Raw genomic sequence first — 17,662 nt, 5'->3', positions numbered from 1 at the left:
CCAGATCACTTAGTCTGGAGAGCATTACAGCTGCACGCTCAATGCCAGAGGTGCACCTGTGTGCTGAGACTCAGGTCCTGCGGTTGCGCTCCGAGCTGGGTGTGAAAACACCTGGGGAAACAACTGGTGGTTTATGAAATGAATGCAGCAACTAAGCACACACGCTCATATCTATTTGCACGTGAAAGGGTTGATCTCTTGTGTCTTTATCAAACACAACTCAGCTACCTGGAAATCAGGTTATTTCCGAGTTATTATTGCAGCTAGGTTGCTATGGGACTATTTCATGCTACAAAGGGGTCAGAGATGTGGGACAAATTCTTAAAGCAGAGCAACTGAGATGAATGAAATTGTGAGGTTTTCTTGTTGTTGTTATTGTTGTCACAGAAAAATACAAACTAGATGTTGTTTGAATGAATGTACATAACCCACCCACTCCGAAGTTAATACTAGATTGCCTGAAAAAAATGAGTTTTTGAAGATCTGGAATTAAATAACACATAGAGTAGAACTCAGCCTGTTCTTCTGAAAAACAGAAATTTTCTCGGTTGTTTTCTAAATGGAATAATTCACTTCAATGTTTTCAAAATAAAACTTTCCATTTTGACACAGTACTGTTTGGCATAAAGATTTGCCTTTTTTTATTTTTTTGAAGAGGGACATTAGAAATGTGTTGGGGAACATGTTGGGCCCCATGCACTCTTCCTAAATTTTGTTGTATCTCTTTGTAGCAGATGAGGCACTGAATGTGTCACTTTGAGTTGTTGGTACAGGCAAGGATGGTTCTTGCCTGTTTGAATAGCACTAGCCTTTCTTTTGTTGTAGCATTCAGCTATACTCTGAATTCAGCTGTAGCATTCAGCCTTTTCTGAATTAACTGCAGTTATTTAAATGATTGAAATGATTTAAAATGACAAACAGACTGGAAACTGTCTAGGGTTTGTAATTTGCTGGGAACGATTTCAGATTAGACAAGAAAGTGAGGAATAAGGACTCCTGGCTGTAGTATCAGCTGGATCTCCATACATCTGTGAATTTCATGGGCAAATCCCTTCATAAAGACGAAGTCCTGTGATGCACTGAGAATTGCTTGTCGCTTCTCCTCCAAGGAACGCGGCAGAAGTCCTTTTAGTAGGATCACATGGAAACATCCCAGCAGTTTCAGGCATTCACAAAACAAGTGTAATCATGCTTATCTGCCTTGTGGGGAGGTGGCAGCTGATGCTTCACTGGGGCTTTCAAGGTATTTAGGATCTTCACATAAAAAGAAATAGCTAGCATGTTGATTCAGAAAAGTGGGTGAGCACCTTTTGGACAGATTTATTTGAATATTTTGGAGATATATTTGTTAGAACCAAGGATGAATTACTGAAGTGCTCAGCAAAAGCAAGGATTTGAGGTTTTGTTGTTGTTGTGGTTGTCGTGGTTGTTGTTGCTGTTCCTGGAGTGCTTCTGCTTCCCCTCATTTCTAGGGAACGAGAGAACCAGCTGGCATAGAAATCTGTTTCACTCCTGCTTTCTCTCTTTCTTTTCCATTTCTTTCTCTTTTCTATGCACCAACTGTGTGCAATTCTGTTGAGTAAGCTGAGTAATAAGACTTTACTAAGGCAAACCAGGGAGTGAAAGGCAGCTTTGGGATCTATTTAATGTTCAGCTGTTATGAAGATATGCTTTTAAAAAAGAGTGTCTTCCTAACAGGCCTGGTACAGAAAGAATGTCTGAATCTGTGAATTCCTGCAGGCAGATATCAATACTTCATCTAATCATTGTTTTATCTGCTCCCTACCAGACCATATTGCTGGCATGTAATTGGATCGCTCTTATTTGGCCCTGGATAGTCGCTTCCCAGAGATCCACTGCTCCCTGACAGAATGGTACGTATGAATAGATACCTTATCCACCCCTGGGAGTATTAGTTAGGAAACTCAGATGAAAACCATATTCATCTCAGGGTAGTAAGAAGATATCGTCTCCTTCTGTCCACATTTACTAGGAAACTGTATTTATTTGTTTCTAATAACACCTCTGCCCCTTGTAGTTTGTTTGCAGCTGGTTGTTTTACCTGTAAGCCCACTTATGCAGGTACTGTTTTTCCACTTTCCAAATTCTTCAACAGTATTAACAATACTAAGGGAGACAAATATTCTCATACTCACTGTTTTCACTTAGGTAAAACACTTGCTGAGATAGAGGAAATAATGATATGAATCTGGAGTAACTTTGGGGAGCTTTTTCATAGTTACACAAATTGGAGTAGTAGATATCGGAAATGCTACATTTCTCTGCCTTCTTTTTCATCTTGCTGGAACAATAACAATACTCCAGGAGGGGGAAGACCGGTTTGGCCAGGATGGGCACCAAAAGTTTTCCAGTGTGGGTGGAAAACTCTGGGTCTGCAGCACTAGCCTAGATACTGGATGAAACTGAATTTTAATCTTGTAAATATGCTAATAATTTCTGCAACCCACATGGGGGCATGACCCTGGATTCAGAAACTACTGGACTCAGTGCCTGGGCAATGGAAGTGTCTCATGTAGGTCTGGTCCAGTCCTGCCAGTGACTTGAAGGCGGCCTGGCATAAGTCACTGGGACTTTTTGTTGTGATACAAACAGGGCTAGAAAACTTTCACTGCTTTCCTTGCAGTGTTACAAAACTCAACTTGCCCAAGAAAGCAGACAGCGTGGGTGAAGGTGTTGTTCCTGACACAAGCAACCCTTTGATTTTAGCAACTGCTGTTCTACCCTTATTTGTGGTCAGAGCATTCTTCCACGCCTGCAGGATAAATAATGTTTTTCTTAATTTTATCAGTTTACTGGGTGTGCTTGTGTTATGGTCTCTGCCTGGGGAGGGCTGCAGAGCCAGCAGCCTGGAGTATATCCCCAGAGGACTGACATATCTGTACATCCCCAAGGAAACTTCTGAATGAGTAAAGGCAGCCCACTTTCCAGCCTCATGGCCTATCCTTCATGCAAAGATCTTCAGGTGCAAATTTTCAGGTAAGGGACTGCCTTGTGGGATTTGTGGTGAATCAGACTTCAAGTAGAAAACACCAGAGTACGTGAGCACATGTAATACTTTGACAGCAAGAGAGACAAACAGGCAAAGACATCCTATAAAATCCCTGTGAAGTTGTCTGGTGGGAGCAAGATGATCCTTGCTTGATCCAAGTGTTGTATTTTGCTAACTTTGCTAAGCCACTTCTCTGTTTGCTTGCTCCCTGGGTCCCATGGGAAGTCACAGCCGTTGCAGGAGATCCCCAACCCCCCAGACCTGGGCTGACCCTGCTCTGCTGCAGCGAGGGCAGCAGAAGGGCTCTTGACAATGGGCGTCCTCTGGGCTCAGTCCCGCTGAGCTCAGTGGAAATTATGTCCTTGGCAGTAAGACCGGACCTTACTGCATTTTAGAAGTGACATCTTACTAGTGCAGTTGCCCCTTTACAGAAACCTTATTCAGCACTCTGCTGTATGTTCCAATGAACCTAAGGCTTTTGACAGAGGACACTTGCTTGTAGAAGCCCCGCTACCTTTCTGCTCTAAATGGCTAATTTCACAGAGGAGAGCTTTTTAAGCATTAATAGCATTTTTTTAAAGAAGTTCTTGACAAAGAAACAAATGTCCTTTAAATGTCTGTCTTCCCAGCATCCTGCAGCGCTAAGGACACAACCTTGGGAGAGTTATTTAAAGTAATTTATTTTAAATTGCATCTTCCTGCTAAGTGAAGCACCGGGACCTCAATACAATTCCTTTCAAGGTGACCTAAGCACAGTTGTGTTGTCTGGACAAACCATGATGTCACTGTTAATAGGGGCACTCATTGGCCACATATTATCACCATGTTATGTGCTCTGGCTTCCTGTAAAACTGCACAGTGGCTGGGAAGATGTTGGTATAGCCGTGCAATGAGATCTTGGTCCCATGGAAGCCTGGTAAAGTTCCTACTGGGCTTGTATTAGCCAGAACTTCCCCTTTCAGTCTTTAATTGAGGAGCAGAAGAAATGGACTGCACAAGTGGGGGCTCCTGTTCTGCCATTGTGTCATGCAAGTGAAATATGGTGCTTATTAGTGTCCTACTGTCTTAGACAAGAGAATCATCTACAAAATTCTTGGGTGTAAAATTGGTATATCTGTTGCTCAGAAGTTTATCACAGTATTTTATAGACTGATATGGAGGCAGAATTACTCTTTTCTATTAAGTGATTTTACATACCAAAACTACCTCAGAGCTGGTGTGTACCTGCTAGGGAGCCTAGCTTTCCTCAGCTGTTATTTTTGGCCAGTCACTAATACCAGGTAAGACCAGTGGCTATGGAGAGATTAACAAATCAGAACAGCACATTCCCAGGCTTTGTACACTCATCTACAAAACAAAAGTCAGTATTAGGGAAAGCTTATGACCTCCAGGTTTCTGGCACCTGCCTGAAAACTGTTGCCAGCTGATGGCTGCTTCAGGAGGCTCTGTGAAATGAGTTGGTGATTATAGTTCAGTTTCTGTTGACAGGCATCCTCCGTACAACCTCCGCAATTGGCAACCTTGGTGGCAGGCAGAGCAGAGAGGTCCAGGACCGAATGAGCAGGAAAAATAAACAGTGCTATCATAACAGGATGTGACTGCCTTGCTTCCATGATTCATATCCCCAGCAGCAATCCCCCCGACCAGCGCAGCTCCGTGGCCAGATCCTTGGCCTATGGGCTGCTCTTCCAGTTCCAAGAGACTTTCTGATATTACTGCTGTTTATAAGGAAACTGCTCTGGGCCCCTTTTTTCTGGAACTACCACTCTTGGCTGTTATGTGTTATGAAAATTTCTGGCTTCAGTGAGAGCTCTCAATGGGACTTTGTAATGCTGCTGGTGCTACCTGGGATATAGAGTTAACAGTCATTAAAAGTGGAGGCTGCCTTGTCTTACCGCCCTTCCTCTGGAACTGGTCTGCTCATTCATCAAGGAGAAAGATGGTGAGATTTTTGGTGAAATGCTCATCCGATGTGCCGTTTCAAACATGTCCTCCCCACTACAGCCCCTTGTCCCTCCTTCAACTTTTCAGGCAAATTTGGCATTTTCTGGCTGCCGAGTCAGTAGTGAATTTTGTCAGGGTGCTTTTGCGATGGCATCTGGGGACACCAGGCTCCCTTCTAGGCCTCTGAAACACTCTGCTTTCTTTTACAGAGTCTAGGTGGCTTCCAGGTGAATTTAGGTTCCTTTTTAACAACCAGAAAATTCCCAGCTGTTGCTATACAAACTTGTCTGCCATCTCAATCCCCTTCCTGAGGCATTTTCATCACTATTTACACCCCAGGGAACATTCTGAGAGAGAGACAGGTGGAAGATACTTGTAACTGATGCCTGGGGAAAAAGAGTTTTTATGATACACTCGCAGTGTCAGAAAAAAGCAACTTTCTCAGGTGCATAACTACCCAAACTCAAGTTCCAAAAGTGCACAGTTGTCTTGCCAGATCCCTGCAACCTGGAAAACTGAGAATTCTTCCATCTCCCTGTAAATAAACAACTTTATGACTATTTTCTAATTGCTTGCACTTCTCCTTTTAGAAAGGCCAAACCCCTGCGACTCCCAAGAGGCTCCTCTGCACCAGGCAACAATTTTTATAGCCCGTTTTCTACTCTCTAGCTAAGTTTATCTCCTGCTTTGCCTTTTGTCTCATTCCTGGGGCAGATATCACAAGTAGTTCCGCTACTTATGTTTTCTTTATGCCTTTATCAAGTAATTTTCGGTAAAAAGGGGGAAGGTGTTACACCACATTGGTGGGAAAAATATCAAAGGAGAAGAGAAACCCAAAGATCCTTTCTGAAGCTCTCATGCCATTGCAATACCTGCAACAAAGGAAGGCTTTGCTGAGGTTGAATGTATTCAGTACTATAGAAATGTTTCTGTGCAAGAATTTGAGTTTCTCACATATCTCCTGCAAGCTGTGTTCACAACCAGTCCCAGGTCGCTGTCTGACATGGCTGCTGACCTGTTCCCCATGTTGTCATTCACCTTGGCTCCCAACTGGCCCACTTCACCACCCACTGCAGCTCCTCCCCATCTGCTACAGCCACACCTCACTCAGAAAATCAAAAATCCTCCCCTGGGCATGGCTGGCAACCTGGGCACAGCAGTCTGAGCCACTCTTGTCTCTCGATGCCACTTTCTACCTTCTGATACTCCGTGATCATCTGTTGCCATGGAGGTTTAATATTTATTTATGTAATTGTAGAACCTACATACATTGCAGAGCTGCAAATAACCAACAGGAAAGCAAGCCTGCCTTCAAAATTTAATGGTCCAAGTGTGTGACAAGGTGCAGCGGTCAATGAAACTAACAGCTGTGGAAAAGCTAAACTGACCATAACTGAGCACTAGAAAGTGAGAATGGAGAAATTAGGCTGTTGGCTGTAGATCATGGGCTGACCTTGACATCTGTTCATGCCTTTCCTTCAGCAATGTCTGGCAGGAAGATGCACCGCAGAGGATGCTTTGAAGACTGTCACTTTGAAAGGCCTGAGCAGGGCACCAGAGAGTGCCAAGGAGGGATGGTAGTGCTGGGCAGAGGAGAGGTGGCTGTTTGCTTCTGGGACTCTCGGCAGGGCAGAAACCCAAACCCATGATGCTACCGGGGTGAATCTCGCAGTCTCTGCAGGTTGGGAGTAGGGTTGTGGGGTCTGCCCAGGCTCCTGGGAAGGGCAATCACCTGTAAGGTGATTTCATCTGCAAAGCAAAATAATGGAGCAATTTTTAAGGCTACAAAAAGCTGAAGAACTCCCCAGTGTGATTTCACTGTATGGGTTGAAAAAAACACCCTGCCTAAAGCAGAACAGATCAAAAAAGAGTTGAGCTCTCCAAGCAGCTTGCTAGCTTTCTCATGTAATCTCAGATAACCTTTTTCTATAGAAATTATTTCATTGGGCAGAAGATTAAGCACTTTAAAATGAATTACAGTGATTTAATTTTCTGCTATTCTTGCATATTGCTGCAATGGAATTGCAGTGCAGTCTCCCAGTTGCCTGACTGCCATTACAGAGCCAAAAGGGTTAATAATGGCACAACCCAAAATTACTAGATCTGTGTATGTGTGTGATTTATCAGTATCCTGTAGAATGAACATATCTGATATTTGTATAGAATTAAATTCATACCCCTGCACAGACAAGGTCGGGCTACCACTTGTCGGGGAGTTTTCACAGTAAATTATGAATCAGACTTGTGCTGGCTTTTTCCGCTGGGTGAATTCCACTTGGACAGATTCCTTCAGTGGTTCATTTAATAGACAAGGAAGTGTCTTAAAGTTTGAATCTTGAATTACAGAAGAAAAATGTATTTGATCTGTGGTCAAGGTGTTAGAAATCCAGGCCATCCTTTAGACAGACATCCCAGCTACCACCTAAGCTAAACAGATAAAGTTAGGAACCTTAATTCCAAAAGCGGAGATGAAGGAAAGGAGGATTGTCATTAATTTTTGTAGCATCAGGATGTACACTCTTTCTAGGTTGTCTGTCCGGAAAGTGGAGCTGCTACAGTCTGTATTAACTCTAGAAACAGCTCTAACAGGTTATATTACTAGAGGGCCTCAGCTTAGTCTCTGCAAGGTAGTGTATTGTGCTGTGTGACTGTATTTTGTTTGGCTCTAGCACACGAAGGGTTGCGCGGCTGTGCTGTCTGGAGGGCCTCAGACACCTGAGATGCTCTGATGTTCTCTGTCAACAAGAGTTTCAAAGGTCTATTAATTTACTCTCCAAACCTACTGAATTCAATGAGAGCCTTTCCACTGACATCATGGCTTTGATTTATACCCTTAATACATAATGCATTGTTTAAAATGTAAGTCTTAATGTCCTTATCCAGTCTGCAGGCATCCAAGTTAAATATGAATAAACAGAGAGAGAAAAAAAGACCACAAGACAAGTTTAAGAGATTTCTGCATGTCTGTTAGAGGGAAATCTTGACTAATGACAAGAGGCAGTGGGAAAGGCTGTCTTTTGTCTAGGAATTCAGAGACTGTGGCACCTTTCTGCAGCCAGAATGCAGCAGCACTGAGCTATTTTCTATCAGGAAAGCACAAAGAACCTCTCATGCAGCAGTTAGACCAGTAAGAAGGTTAATGGACAAGTCTTTACAGTCAAAAAGCTTGTACGTATATGTTAATTAAATCTGCCAGCCACCGTGTTTTCCTTCTATTTTTAGCCTGATTTCCTAAGGAAATGAGGCTTATTCAGTTGCAGTGTCTGTGTCCATCTGTTGGCCTTCTCCCTTCCTCCCCATAACTTTCAAACTGTCCGCCAATTTCAGCCAATCTGGAAAGACAGGGAGACGCCTCAGACATGACAATTTTTATGAATTTCATGAAGACTGGTGGAAATCTTCCAAAGACTTGATTAATGCTCCCTCAATGTAAAGCAGTGTTTATTAGGCTATTACCCTTTCCATTTGCCCCAACTAGCTGACATACAAAAAGCACCTGCCCTATCACCTTGTGAGTGGCTTTAAAGCAGCTTCAGCACCTGCAGTGTCTTGCTCACACCAAAGCAATGCAGAAGTAAAGGTTTTGTGGCAGCTGGAGATGCCACAGCAGACCTGGAAGGGACTGGAGGGGAGTTATAGGGGGTCAGATGGGAAACAGAAATAAGTGAGACTACTGTGGTGTAGTGCTGGCAATATGGGAGGGATCTAGAACAGATTGGGCACCGAGAGTTTTTCAGGAATTTGGCTGTTTTTGAGGGACTAGCAAACATCAGAGAACCGGGGAATTTGGGGTGGGCGGGGGGCTGAGGGATGCAGAGTGGACCCAGAGGTGCTCCTGGGAAGGGACACGGGGAAGGGAGCAGGCTAATTCCAGCAGTAATTTGAAGGGGACACGACCGTAGGAAAATGGGTTTCCTTAGTTCATCTGCCCACAGAACAACTTGTTTTATTAAGCTGTTTATTGGCAACGTTGTAAGAGGGAATGATTGAAGTTATTCAGAAACTATGCTCTCATGGCTCCTTTGGGGCTGTACTGAAATTATATTGACACAGATAGCAACTCTTTTTCATGATCAAGTACGGTTAGAAAGCATACCTACCTTCTGCCGTCTGAGTTACAGCACCTGCTGCATTTCTTTGATTCCAGGACTTAGTTTTTCTTGAAAGGGTAATTGTTTTGCTGTGCCCACGCCACTTAGATAGAGCCCAACTGTTTAAATAGAGCCTTTGTGAGCAATTCCTTGTACTATGTGAGGAGGATCCTTCTTCACAGCTATGTGAAAACTTATACTTACTTGGATGGTAACCAACATGCCTTGATAGATGAAGCATAGGCCGTCTGTGTATCATTAAGGAGCTCGAAGAATCAATTCAGTCCAGACAGTAAACAATGAATTGCTGACACTTTCAGCTCTGCTGGGGCTAACAATTACCAGCACACATCTGAGCTGTATCAGTGGAAACACACAAGGATTAGATTCTTTTGGTGATGGTTACATTTTTATTGTGAGTAATCTGATGGGAGCCTGATGGTGTCCAACACATCCATTCTTGCCGTGTGATTCTTTTGCCATCTGAAATGTAGTTAGTTTTAATGACATAATTATCCTTTATATATTCAGTTAGACATGTGGGGGGGGGTTCTTTTTTGTTTCTTCTTCTTTTTTTTTTTTTTTTTTTTTTTTGAGTTATAATTAGTTTCCCTGAGAGGCAGCAGCTTTAATGCTTGGGTAGTTTTCTGAGAAGCTGGGACTTTTCTTTTGGGAAATGACAATTATATGTCCGTGGTTTTTATTTGGTATGCTTTATTTTAGTCTTTGTCTATGCTGAAAGCTCTTGTTGGCAGGCAGAAGATGGACTGAGTCAGTGAAATTAGGCAATTTCAGTACGCCCCCCACCCCAAACAAAAGCATACAAAGAGCTTGTACATTGACTGAAGTAAAGTGAAGTTGTTTTGCTGAATTTATACAGAGTACTGGCAGGACAAAATGAATACCCCCATTCCCTATCTCCAGTGAGGGCACTGATTGGCCCTCACATGAACTTTTTTGCTGAACTTTTCTGAAAGTTTATCTCAGCAGAAAAATTTGTAATAGATGTGTATAGGTATGCATCAGCAGTATCCTATAAATATCCTATAAAACAAGAACAGTATAGATTATTCATTATCAAGATAATTCTAACAAGATGAAAATGCTTAGTTATTATAAATTGGAAAATCAAAAAAATAAAGATAGCTGTTGGCTCGTAAATGACCTTGTAACCATCTCCTGTTTCCTCTTTCCATGGTCAGCCCAAGTTGCCTCATGACTGTCCCCGGGACACTGGGATAGCCTGCAAAATCCCCACTGGGGGTTACTGCATCCGCAGGGAGGCACCCGCGCTGGGCAGGAGTTTAAGCATCAGTAGAAGAAAACATCTATGGAAACTTGTTACCAATCGTACAAGTTGTCACATTTTGTGGCTTCATAGAGGCTGTTAGTTACCTATTGCATTATGCCCTTGCTGCATGTCATGGTTGAGACAGAACAACGATTTTAAAGAGGTTTATTGGGATGCACCAAGGTAAAGGCTGCCCCAGCACCAATAGAAAAATCGCATGGTTTGTCTATAGTTTATGGTGTTGTTTTGCAGCAAAAAATGTGAGAAAAATGATTAATACTGGGTTCATCTGAAAAATCTCATATGTCCTGCCTGGGTGGGAAGTTGCTTTACTGAACTAACATGGTCACTTGCCCAAAGTGCTGGGCTCTGCCCTCCCCGCCGCCCCTGCAACACTCTCCTGCTGTGTCCTGCCAGGTGGAGCAGCACAGTGGCAAGTCACCCCCTTCCTGCTTGTAGGTGATGTCCCGGTACCACAAGGCTGGAGCCAGGGAGGGAGTTGGGCTCCTGCAGTGGAGCCCCTCCCCAGCCCCTTCCCAGGTCCTTCCCAGCTTCTTCTTGGCCCCTGCCCAACTTCTTCCAGGATCCTTCCCAGCCCCTTCCTGGCTCCTTATTGGCCCCTTCCCAGCTCCGCTGCATCCTCTGTGCCGGTGAAGCACCTGGCTGCCTCTCACCAGGCGGTGTAGGTAGGAACCAGCGAGGCAGCTGGGGAACACCTTACTTGAAATGAGGGGGGGAGAGAAACCAGTTCTGCTTCTGAGTAATTTGCCCTTCCAGTTCCTCCCAGCAGCAAGCTGCACCAGGGTGGGGGAGGAGAAACCAGGGCTGCCATCGCTTATGGGAGACTGCAACTGGTTTCACTCCAAAAGAAAACCCATGGCAGCTACAAATGCCCCCCCACACTCCTTATTTCTCTTGGTCTCTTTTTTTTCTTTTTTTTTTTTTTTCTTATTTACAGTTTATTTGAGAATGATGTGTCCATGCTAATTTTGCCTGTCTCTTGCAGCAGGCTTCCAGTCTCTTACTTCAAATGGATTATTACTCCCAGATAGAAAAGCTCATCTACTGGCAAGGTCAGTGAAATAATTTATTTATATAGATTCAGTGCAACTTAAAAGGAAAAAAAAGAGAGAGAGAAGGAGAAGAAAGAGAAAAAAATAATTCCTTCAGTGTCTAGTACTTGTTACTTGTCAAGTTGTGTACCCTGTCAGAAAAGCTGTCGTCTTGAACGTTCGGGAGTGGTGTGGCCCCAAATGACTATTGGTGGGGAAGAGGAGACAGGGTGCCTGTCACTTGGGCTTGGAGGGAGCGCGTTACATAGTTTTCATTTTCTGCATGCATGATTAAAATTAAAGACAAAAAAATCTTGGCTCTAGCAGTGGGAACCGCACAGATGTGGACTGAATGGAAAACTGATTTTTTTTTTGTTGTTTTTTTTTTTTTTTTGCTATGTCACCACTTCCTGTGACCTGGAGAATAGATTTGTCACATGGTTTTCTGCAGCACAGGCAGAGACATGAGTTACTGTTTTCAGAAATAATGGAGGAAGAGTACCATGTTCAGTGTTTCGTGGTGTTCCTGCTGTGCTTTATTTTGGGTGAGTCTAGCAGCTTTTCAGAAGCCCTGCTCTGTAGGAGATTTCCTCTGTTCCTTTGTTTAAAGTTGGGGATCCCAAACTGACCTATACTGCCTTTCATAAAGCCTGTTAAGGCAAAAGATGACGAAGCCTGCGTGGAAAATGCACACATGAGCCACATATGCACTTACACATGCTACTTGGCAATCAGATCCGCATATGCTGGCTACCTCCTCAGTCACGGGACTCGGTACGCCTATGCATATAGCCAGATGTATTTCTGCTGTGTGAGCAAATGTACATCAGCCACAGGTGTTTCCCGGAGAGGAGAGAGGGCAGCTCAGACGGGCCTGTGTGTCCCCAGGGGGATCCCTGCAGCCTGGCCAGCTCCCGTTGCCTGGCCGCGGCGGGTGCCCACGGGGTGCCCTGCCGCTCAGCACTGAAGACTAGAGGCTGCGACTGCAGGAGGGTGTTTCCTGGCTGCCCAGGCCTCGTTGCACCACGGCCCCTCCTGTTTGTTCAAGCTTCTGCTCCGCTCACGTTGCACCCGTCGTCTTCTCTGCAAGGTAACGTGCTGCTCTCGCACACGGTGCAGGTGTGAGCATGCTGGTAGCGACCTCCTGTGCCGATCTCCCGCTTCTTCTGCCCAAGCACCACCAGCACTGCAGCCCTCTGTCAACGAACACAGCAAACCTCTGGCTGCAAAGCCAAGCACTTCACGTGGTACCTTAACACAAGGTTACCGGATGAGTAGAGTTTCACTGCTAAAGAACTAAGTTCAAGTTCTGCTTTGGGTCATGAAAGGAATTATGTTTAAAGATTTTTAATCCCTTGGGAAGCTTTCCAGTCCCTGCGGATATCTCTGCTTAATCACACCCTCAATCCAGTACAGGGTCATTCTTGCTCAAGATACAGCTTGTTCAGGAACTTTCATGGATTTTTGTTCACTTGCTTGCTTTTAAAGTGAGACTATTTTCCCATTTAATTTGGGGTTGCTTGTGAAAAGTGTCTCTTTTTGGATAGGATTCTTTTTTTATTATTATTTTTTTCCATGGCAAAACTGAACATCCTTCCATCTGGCAGGACATCACATCATCTCCAGAAAATGTAACTTAGAGAGAGAGTAAGGTGTGCAAAGGAGTTATGGGAGCATGAGGTGCCTAAGCCACAATTGTCATAATACACTCAGAGAAATTTCCAAATTAAAATAGTTCGGACCTTGCTTTTTCCAAGAAATGCCATTTTTTTCCTAGTGGAAGGACAGAGGAACATATCTGGGTCTGATGTAGCTAACTCTTTGCTTGCCTATGCATGTCAGCTGTACTCTGAGGTACAATTATGCTTTGAAAGAGGAGTTCACCCAGATATGCAGGAATGACAAATGCATCTATCCCTGCCTGCACCTTTACATTTCAGTTTCAATCTCAACAAGCCAACATATATAATACAATAGGAATATAATTTGTCCTGCTCCAATACCAGCATTTGATTACATATTACTGGCTTGTTAGGAAATCTGGTAATCCGTCTAAAGTTTTAGGCAAGGGACATATTTTTTAAGCAAATACAGAGTGTTCAAATGTTGCCAGCAATAACAATCTGTAAACTACAGATGAGGTGAACTGAATGAGCAGCACGTTATCTCTCTGAATGTTTAAATTTTTGCACATTTTGGCAACCTCCTTAAAGAAAGCAAGAGCTGGACTGTCAGCACTGATTTCAGCTTTGCAGCGCTATGGCTTTCTATTTATAATAGACATGAAAGAGGTCCTGAAGGCGGCATGTCTTGTCAGCAAATTAAAAATTCACTCATGTCTGCAGTGTTTGCTTTAATTTAAATATTTGTCATGGTTAATGAAAGATAGCCTGAGAAAGGGGGAGCAAAGCAAGTTTCCCAGGTCCCATCAGTTTGTTCATGCCGCCTTCCCATTTGTGGTCAAAAATAGAGTCTTGTACAAATGGTTATGAAGCTCTGTGGATGGTGAAGTGGGCAATGGTCTGTGGCTAAGGGGATTTGACTTCATGCAGTTATCCAGGAGCCTTGGATATTAATATGGAAAGTACCTGGCCTATCTTATTTATAGCAACTGTTAAAATGTAAAGGAAAGTGCCTAACTTGAATGTACTGCTTCTGTGCTGAGACAGTTTCCTAAAGTCATCTTTATGTGGCTAGAGAAACATGCACAGGGCAAAGAAACTCTCACCCATATTTCCAGTTCCAAAACTGCCCATGGTTTCCTATTGCAGCAAGTGTGTCATTGTAAATAAAAACCAGACATGCTCATATCACTTAATAAGCATTACAGGCTTCTCTTACTTCAATTCACAATGTGTAACTTTGGGCAAAATTCAGACTCTCCAGTGGCTGCTGATTAATTTGTTTTCTTATACTTTCCTGAGATCTGGATTGGCACCAAAGCCCAAAAGGGAAGAATCTAGCTGTCAAAAAGTGAATGTCTATAATGAGCATAAGGTGTGGACAGAAACCACATAGTTGTCACACAGCAGCTATGACATGAAAGATGCTATTGTTTCTATACCATTTCCCATAAGGGAGAGAGATATTTTGGGAGGACAGAAGACTGTGATTAAGGCAGACGGCTACATGGAAAACTGTCATTGTATGCTCCACATACTGAAATGGAGGAGTGTGCAGGAACAAGGCTGTTAGAAATATTTAAAAAAATATTAAGTTCATGGATGAGTAACAAAAATATCTAAGCATTAATTAAACACTGCTAATCTGTGCAGCCTTGTCCAGCAGGGAACACAGGATTCAGAGCAGGGAAGCTGAAGTTTTCTTCTCGAGTCTGCTACTGATTTCTCATTTTCCACTGATTTCATGCACTTTGGATCAGCTCTGTGCACCTCAGTCTCCTCATCTCTAAAATTTTGCTATTTGCTAGCATAAGTCCCAGATCATTGTCAGATATTGGCTGTAAGTTATATTAGGACACTGGAGTGAACAGTTACAGAAGTGTGAGGTGTTAGTTAATCATTATTGGTTTTATTGGTTTTATGCACCTGGCCCTTTAGCGAGGGAAAACGGACTCCCTCTGCCTGTGCACTGGTGCCAGGCTCCCTCAGGCAATATAATCTGTTGAAATACCTTGGAAATGAACTCTAGAGTAGCCACTCTTAAATTAGTCTTAATGCAGTTCAATGACCATACAGAGTAATCCTAAAGCACAGCATCTCTTTCCATACAACACTGCACCATGTGTGCCTGTATCTCAAGCAAATACTTAATGCTGCTTTTAGTTATTACGTATGGTGAACTCTACCTGGTTGCTCTTGCAACATCTTATTTTCCCTGTAACACTTTAGGGAATCTGTGACATCCTCAGAAGTACCCTTGAAAAGGTTCAAGAGAAGGAGGTAAATCTATGCTTTAAATATGTTGCATCATCAGAAATGACTTGAATGGTGAAGCAAGGGAAGAGACTGTGCAAGTGACTAGTAGATGGCAAAGGATAAAAAATAGGAGGCTGATACATGTCTCATTTGGTGACTGCAAGTCCCCTGCCTGCTTTCTGAGCAGAGGGCTATATTGTTCGTTAAGCCTTATGAACCTTAGCAAGGCAAGCACAGAAACCAACAGCTCAAATGTTCTTGCAGCCACTGGAGTCACAGGGAGGTAGTAATGGTCATTCACAAACAGATTTTTCTCTTTCCCGTTACGTAGCTGCAGATATACCAAGCTGTACTCTCTAGGCCTGCACCAGCAGTAGAGAGACAGCCCTTCCTCAGGATACAGTGGGAGGTGTGGGGGCTGCCTCCTGCTCTTTTTTAGCAAGAGAACATCTCTACAGCTCCCCATACCACCTTCTGCAAAATGACAACCAACATATGACTTGGGTTTGAAATCCTTGCAGCTGATGGAAAAACAATTAAGATCTCATTAAAATTCTATGTAGAGAGCCAAGAAAAGGAAGATAATGTCAGAGGAAAGGTGATACGTAGGACAGTATGGAGAATTCTCTTAAGTTAAGCCTGTCATTAGGCAGGAGCACGGAAGGTGCTAATTGTACAGTGCATTTCATTCATCCCACAAAGAATAATTAACGCTTTCCCTTCTGCCTTTCCTTTCACTGACATAAATGGGTTCAATGCATATGCTCTCAGGCAGGAGTTGTCCTCTCCTGGATTCATACGTTCAGGACAATTTTACTGCTGGATTTCTTCATCTGTTGACTGTTGAACAGGAATTATTAGTCAGATGAATAAATGATGATTTCATTAATCCCTTTGTGTGTCTTCTCCTCTGTTGCTGATACAGAAGTTATTGCCCCAAGATGAGGGAGCACTGCAAGAGCAAGTATGCACTTGCTTGCAGGTAAGCACATGCTCAAATACTGCCCTGAATAGGGAAGGACGTATCAGAGAGAGCTCATACCCTGAAAGTGTGTGTCGATGTGCTGATGGGGAATGAGCGTGATGTGAATGGGCACCACTTGGTCCCTGGCAGGGCTCTGAGGATTTTGTTTCTAGATGGATTTCCTGCCTGGCTGACTGGGAACCAAAGCTCTTGTGAAGTGTGGACTCTGACCTGCCTTGCCGGTGTGAGATTTGCCCGGAACAGAATCTGCTCCCGAGCAATACTATTATGCCAGAGCTACCATTCTCTTGTAAAGCACATCTTTGCCCAGTTTGGATATTTGCCTGACCTCTCACATTCATCATGAAAGTTAAATATGGATTCTTCACAGTAAACTGGAGTGAGATATCACCGCATGTTGCTCTCTACCCCAAAGGTAACTACACTTCAAGGTTGGGATGAAGTGATCCATATCCATTTGACAATTTCTATTCTATAGAAATAATTCAGCTTATTTAGTTAATAGTTGAAAAGTCTTCTGACATTCCTGGTTGAAAATGCTATCTGCAAGAATAGCAACAATAACACTTTCCACATTCGATATTTTTCCGGGAAAAACATCTCTGTCAGAGGAGCTGTGCTTGTACAAGCTAATGTGCTTGGCACTGACTGAAGTACTCATCCAAATTCCTGTTAGATACAACCCAAAGAAACTCTCTTCCCCTCTGCTTCCATCTAGGCATCCTCAGAGCTTTGGGAAATTTGCATTAGGACACCATGTTCCTGATGCTTAAACACGATGTAAGTAGGCAGCTGGCTCTGAGGTTGGCTACAGCTGAGGTGTGAGAGAGGGAGCCGCCCCGCTACAGAGCCACCCCCTGCCCTGCTACCGAGACTGTGTGCATTGCGCAGTGTGGCTAGGGGGGTCCTTCCATCCTCATGGTAAATTTGCTTCTCGTTGCCACTCTGGGAGAGTAGGCAGCTGCAAAATGCCAACTTATTTTTGGCATCCTAGACACCCGCTACTATTGTCATAGCATGTGGACACTGAAAGTACTGAGCTGAACTCCTTCCAAATTTCTGCATGGGACCCTGAGACAAAGATATAATGTGTCCTTGAGGCTCTGAATGCTTTGACACAACCTGGGACTGTAGCAACCTGTTGTCCCCTCCAGCCGGTTCCACCAAGGTGAGAACAACCTTTGCTGCCAGTGGCCATGGGATATTTGTGCACCCACACCTCACCAGGGCTCTGCTACAGATTCCTCGGTCCACCCTCTAACTCCATGGCTAGGCTACCTGCGTCCTCATGTCTTTCATGTATATGCTCTCCTGAATGCACCCAGTCCAAGTTTGCACTCCAGTAATCTCTGACTGAAATTGGGCTTGAGGGAGAAAGAATTGAGTTCTGCTGGGTAAAAGAGGATAAGTG

The 17,662-nt window shown here is 43.7% G+C and overlaps 1 long non-coding RNA gene across 1 annotated transcript; it reads left to right on the top strand.

Moving 5' to 3' along the window:
• Nucleotides 1-1,808: 1,808 nt before the first annotated feature.
• On the top strand, nt 1,809-16,155 carry LOC135327920 (uncharacterized). Its single transcript, XR_010388534.1, has 3 exons — nt 1,809-1,874; nt 11,343-11,409; nt 11,817-16,155. It is a non-coding gene; the product is annotated as an uncharacterized LOC135327920 (long non-coding RNA).
• Nucleotides 16,156-17,662: the final 1,507 nt, after the last annotated feature.

Source organism: Dromaius novaehollandiae, chromosome 3 (assembly GCF_036370855.1).
Source record: "Dromaius novaehollandiae isolate bDroNov1 chromosome 3, bDroNov1.hap1, whole genome shotgun sequence".
In the NCBI taxonomy this organism is placed as follows: Eukaryota; Metazoa; Chordata; class Aves; order Casuariiformes; family Dromaiidae; genus Dromaius; species Dromaius novaehollandiae.
Note: the sequence above shows the minus strand (reverse complement) of the source record. Positions and strands in the feature narration are given on the sequence as shown.